Here is a 6,137-nt window from a genome sequence, read left to right as displayed (position 1 = left end):
ACAATTAATTATAATACATATTTACTAAGATGGCAGAGAAAAATTAGAGATGGATATTCTTAGGATGGATGGTCAGTCATACAACCAATTTTTTTTTTCTTCATAAGAAAGAGTAGTTGTCTTGTCTAGTTCCCAGGGGTTGCTATTAAAAATCTTTCTTAAAGATTAATTTACTTAAAATATTTATGTGAAGAACAGATAACCTAGAGAGGGATTAAAACACACACACATGCGCACACACACACACACACACACACAGTAAACACATGCATATAACCTTTATAACAAATGCAGTAAAAGGAAAGGTAAAGAAAAGAATACAGGATTTTTGATAGAAAAGGCACAGTCAGGCCTGTTGCTTGCTCCTTCCCATAATTAGGAGGTCCTGTTTTGATCTATCTAGCAAGCTTTTCCTGATTGTAATCAATACAACTGACTTGCTTTGGTCATGGTTATGGAGGCAGCCTTCAGACTTTATCAATAAATGTAAGGACAAATTTAAAGGTCATAATCACACAATGCAGCACATTTTATAAAATAATATTTTACTAAACCACCTGAGCTGAATAACCACACTTCTTTTTCCTCTGGTCAATGGCCTCTCTTGTTTTTTCACAGATAGCTACTCAAAGTCAAAGAGAAGCCAGTACATTGAAAAATCCACCCCTGCTTAATGAGCTCCTGATATTTATGCTGCAACAGAATCTCAGCTTTAGATAAAGGAAATTTATTTTTCAACTTAGATCATGTATTACCTCTCTTGGGTTCAGATCACAGCTTCAACAACTCCTAACATAGCCCTTGAAAGTGATTGTAGTAGAATTTTATTTGGATGCAAACAACAACATCCATCTCATAGACTTATCACTGCAATCACATGCTTTATTGAGTGAGTTTTATCAATCTTATATGTTATTATTGTGCCTTCATATCAAAATAACTATTTAGAATTCATATTATCAGTGAGGTAATTGATAGTCTAATGCAGTGATTTTTGACTGGTGTGCCAGGGCACATGAGTATGCCACAAGAATTTTTATGCAATACATGACTATTTAATCAGAGGCACTGAACTCTTTTTCCTTTAAATTGTCAAATAAAAATTAAAAAATGACAACAGCCAAAATAATAGCCATCTGGTATGAATTAAGAAAAAGTATACCTATATATATTTTTTTTCAGATCAGTAAAAACTATAATATATTTTTTGGTATGTTGTAGAATTTTAGTAATTAGTTTATGTGTACCATGAGATGAAAATAGTTGAAAATTGCTGGTCTAACTTTATAATTTTCTTATTGCCCCAATATTACACATTTCCATTTTGATTTTAAATTAATATTTATGCAATTCCCCCCCCCCCATGGAATTACTATACTTGACACTGTGTATTATTCCTATTATATCTCTGGGCATGCTCCCTCTTCTTAATTCTTACTTCCTTAATAAACTGCTTTATTATTGGTCTCATTTCTTGTTTTCTTTTTGCTTATTCCAGTCATTTAGACTCAGCCAATACTTTATTTACTGTGATGTTTTGAGAAATTATTTTGAGCTTCATTACTTAAAAATCATGAAGCTAATGCCCTAGCTTGTTTGGCTCAGCGGATAGAGCATCGGCCTTCGGACTGAGGGGTTCTGGGTTCGATTCTGGTCAAGGGCACATGCTGGGGTTGCAGGCCCAATCCCCACTGGGAGACCTGCAGGAGGCAGCCGATCAATGATTCTCTCTCATCATTGATGTTTCCATCTCTCTCTCTCTCTCTCTCTCCCTTCCTCTGAAATCAATAAAAACATATATTTTTAAAAAGTTATGAAACTAATGCAAACTGAGCCTATTCGATGTTTACATATCTATCACACTTTTGGCTTTAACTTTTTCCCAATACCTTGTGGTCTGTACTATTAAAAATATTAATAAAATATTTTTACTACCTGAGTTGACTACCACTTATTAAACAAAACATCATCTCTGGAACATAACCTATTTATTTCATTTTAAGCTACTTTCTATTAAGATAAGATATACAAACTGTCAGAGTTGTTTATTACTTCTACCTCCAACCTCAATCTTTATTGAGAGAAAATATTTGTTTAGTGACATGAAAATATAATTACAGGTAATCACTCGTAAAGAGGTGCTATTCATGCAAACAATTATGAGTTAATGTTTAGACATTTTAAACTTTCCCTCTTGATTTTGTATTTTTCTTAAGTGTTATCCAAAGCACCTGCGGACTGAAGCAATTTCATCTTCAGAAAAGATGGATTGTGCTGTCTCTTCCTAGGATTTTTATTTTACCAGTTTCCATCGTCCACCTGTTACACAATAGGACAAAGCCCACAATGTCTTGCCCTTTACTCTGACCCGATAAGAGGACCACAGTGATTGTGTTACCTTGTCGACCACCCCCTCGTGTTACTGAATGTATTTAATTCTCCTGTCCTTTTTATTTATTTATTTAACAGGTGGCCAAGTTGGAAAATCCTTCTGGGCTTCTGCTTTGTGGGGAGAGAGGCAGCAAAGATCACCTGGAGCCGACAACTTGCCTCGATTGATGTCTCTGGCATCTGAACGTGAACACTGTTCACACTCCAAGGCATTTTGTCACTTGAGTGATTAAGTTTAGTTGCCAAAATCTCAATACAGATGATCAAGTTTTAGCCCTAGCCGGTTTGGCTCAGTGAGTAGAGCGTCAGCTTGCAGACTGAAGGGTCCCGGGTTGATTCCAGTCAAGGGCACGTACCTCCGTTAGAGGCTCCCCCCTGGTCCCGGCTATAGTCAGGGTGTGCGCAGGAAGCAACAAATTGATGTGTTTCTCTCACATAGATATTTCCCTCTGTCTCTCCCTCTCTCTTTCACTCTCTCTAAAAAAGCATTGGAAAAATATTCTCAGGTAAGGACTTAAAAAAAAAAGATAACCAAGTTTTCAGATATATGCCTTAATTGTAAGACATGTTTAATACACTGTTCCTATGCCATATGCTTATTCATTGGTATCTGGTTATTTCTGCAGTATATGTTTGCTAGCTTAAGCAAACATAGCTTGACCCTTAAGAAACATGAAAAATACCACATTATGCTGTTTTTCTTTCAAAACCTACAGTCTGAGAAAACTGAAGTCACTACAGAAATTACAGATACAAAGAGAGATTTAGACCATTTACTTTTATTTCCTTGTTCAAAGTGCTAAAAAACGCAATAGCTAAAATCGCCATGAGAGTGGTGACTAAGCAGAAGAACAATTTATTTTATATAATAGCAACATAGACACTATGGATAGAAAATAAAAGTATACTCATTCATAGACCAGATTACAAACCCACAAATAGAATACTACATTTTTTTTGTATCAAAGACAGCCTAATTTCATTTAGGAGATAACTTGCAACCTTGACACAGTTCTATTGAACTTCAGACTATTGAAACCCAACATTTATGCCCTTGACAGGAAGAAAAATGAGTTCCATCTCTGCTCATTCACTCTGCAGTTTGTAGCCCCATAGAATGTGGTGCCCTGACTCCTTTTTTCATATATCTATCATTCATGGGTAAGAAAGGTTTAAGAAGTCTTGAAAAAAGTGATCCTAATTTTTACAGACCTTTCAACTTTTCAAATCATCTTTTTAAAGACACAAAATTGGTTTCCTGGAAAATCATTCCGTGGGTACTTAGCACTAAAATTTCTATTAGTGGGAAAGCCTTAACCTATATATTTCAAATTATTCATACTGCATGTTGAGCTTCGGGGGTTTAATTTTTGTAATGTTGAATAGTCAGGATAAAATTATTTACCCGCTGTCTTGCCCATTCTTTTCTATTTCCTTTCTCTTCCTAATGCCAATAGATTTTATCAGCTCACTATTGGTAACTGCATTTTAAAGAAAAGGAAAATAAAGAAGCTGTGTAACTTCCAAGTGAGACGTATGTAAAATCAGTGGGCAGGCCTTGTCCATGTAAATATGCATTATAAATGAATTTAAACACTTTGAGCTACACTTGTACTACTTGTTTTATACACAGTGATCATATACAGAGTATCCCAGAGAGAGACAGGTCAGTGTATTTTAGACAGAGGAACACCCCGTGGCAATATTGAAATTTGTATTTCTTAAGCATTTTCTGTAATACTCTTAAAATTTTATAAGAATGAGAAAACTCATAAAATAGCATCTGCTTTTTTTAAAGAGAATACATGAGACCAAGTACTGGGATCTGGAATTGTATGTAATCAAAGAATAGCTAAGGATGACTTGGAGTCCTAAAGAAAAGTTGGAGGGAAATGGGAGAAATGGAGATCACTTCATACTGTTGTGTTAGTATCTATCACTTTCTTCTGGAGAGGACGAAGGATATTCCCCAAGGAATCCTCCCTTGATCCAGAAAGTAGAACTATGACTCTAATAGATTTTTTTTTCACCAGAAAATTTACTAAAACACCCATCTACCTTTCTTTGTTTGGGACCCAAGCAAATACCACAATAAAATGTACTTAGGACAATTACCAAAGCTACTGAAAGCTAACAATGATTTTATCTTTTTGAGCTTTCATGGCAATTGAGAAAATTCAGAACCATTCTACTTATTTAAAACATGGAAAGATAAAGTTATATTTAACTTTTATAGAAATACAGGACTATGTTGTATTTGTAGAGATAGTATACAGTACTGAGTCTGAGATATTCTCTTAACAGAAATGAAACAAATTACTTAAATTTTTACAGTATACTCATGTCTTTCCCACAGGATTGTAGAACATAATTTATAGGAGACTCCCCAAATTAATTTTGCCCATTAATAACATAAGTCCCCAGTAAAATCTATTATAATATGTGGCTTTTGCACTAAATACTTTTTCCCTGTCTTAAATCAAGGTTTTAACTATTATAAAAATATTATAGCCTGGCCAGCATGGTCAGTGGTGGAGCGTCAATCTTATGAACCAGAAAGACATGGTTCTATTTCCAGTCAGGGCACATGCCCAACCTTTGGGCTTAATCCCCAATAGGGGGCATGCAGGAAGCAACCCATCAATGATTCTCTCTCATCATTGATGTTTATATCTCTCTCTCCCTCTCCCTATCGCTCTTAAATCAATAACAAACATATATATTTTTTAAAAATACTATGATCATAGTTTATATTAGGAGCAAGAAAACATAGACTCCGGTGGAATTATTTGTTGATTTATTGCACAGATTCTAAAATTTTCACAATATTTTTTAAAAAGTAAAATATAAAATTTCATATTTTTATTGCCTAAAAATAACAAACACTAATAATTTGCCCAAGTGATTCTTCTTTTATGATAAAATGCTACCGGCAAACTAAATTCCAAGGAAATCCTTGAATTTAAGGTACTAACTGTATAATTAAACTGATAAGAACAGATACTACACTTGATCTTAGCCAAAAGGCCGAGAAGCACTGTGTATAATTAAATTTAAATATAAAAATATAAACCATAACCTCAAAAAAGTCTAAATTTAGTCATTCAAACACTTAAGTAACTTCCTTCTTTTATTACAAACATTCAATTTACATCCAAAGGAATTGTGCAATTATCCATGTCTTCCTCTAAGAGTCCAAACTTTAGTGAAAAAAATAAATGGAAGCTCCTCTGGTATTTGTCTTTCTCTGCCTGGCTTATTTCACTTAACATAATATCCTCCAGTTCTATCCATGCTGTCGCACATATATGTAGAATCTAGTGAACAAAATAATTTAACAAACAAAATAGAAACAGAAGCATGGATACATAGAACAGAGTGACAACTGTTGGGGGGAGGGGTGTTGAGGTTTGGGTGAATAAGTGGTGAAAGGATTAAGAAAAAAATGTATACATATAAATATATATATATAGACACAGACAACAGTATGGTGATAGCCAAAGGAAAGGGGATTGCAGGGAGTGGAAGAGGGCAAAGGGGGTAAGTGGGGATGGGAAGAGCCTTTACTTTGGGCAAAGGGCACACGATGCCTGTGCTGATGATGTTTTGTTGAGTTGTATGCTTGAAACCTGAATGGTTTTGTTAATCCACATCATGCCAATAAACATAATAAAAATAAATATAAAAAATAAAATTCTAAACTGAAACAATGATCTAATTAATGAAAGGGGAGCTGCAGGAAGTAG

General features: G+C 34.5%; 1 pseudogene; it reads right to left on the bottom strand.

The window, feature by feature from the left end:
* Positions 1 to 5,312: 5,312 nt before the first annotated feature.
* LOC139004785 (U2 spliceosomal RNA) lies at positions 5,313 to 5,430 on the bottom strand (annotated as a pseudogene).
* Positions 5,431 to 6,137: the final 707 nt, after the last annotated feature.

The sequence above is a fragment of the Myotis yumanensis genome, unplaced genomic scaffold (genome assembly GCF_028538775.1).
Source record: "Myotis yumanensis isolate MYYU_CA2020_CCGP unplaced genomic scaffold, mMyoYum1.0.hap1 SCAF_2, whole genome shotgun sequence".
NCBI lineage: Eukaryota > Metazoa > Chordata > Mammalia > Chiroptera > Vespertilionidae > Myotis > Myotis yumanensis.
Note: the sequence above shows the minus strand (reverse complement) of the source record. Positions and strands in the feature narration are given on the sequence as shown.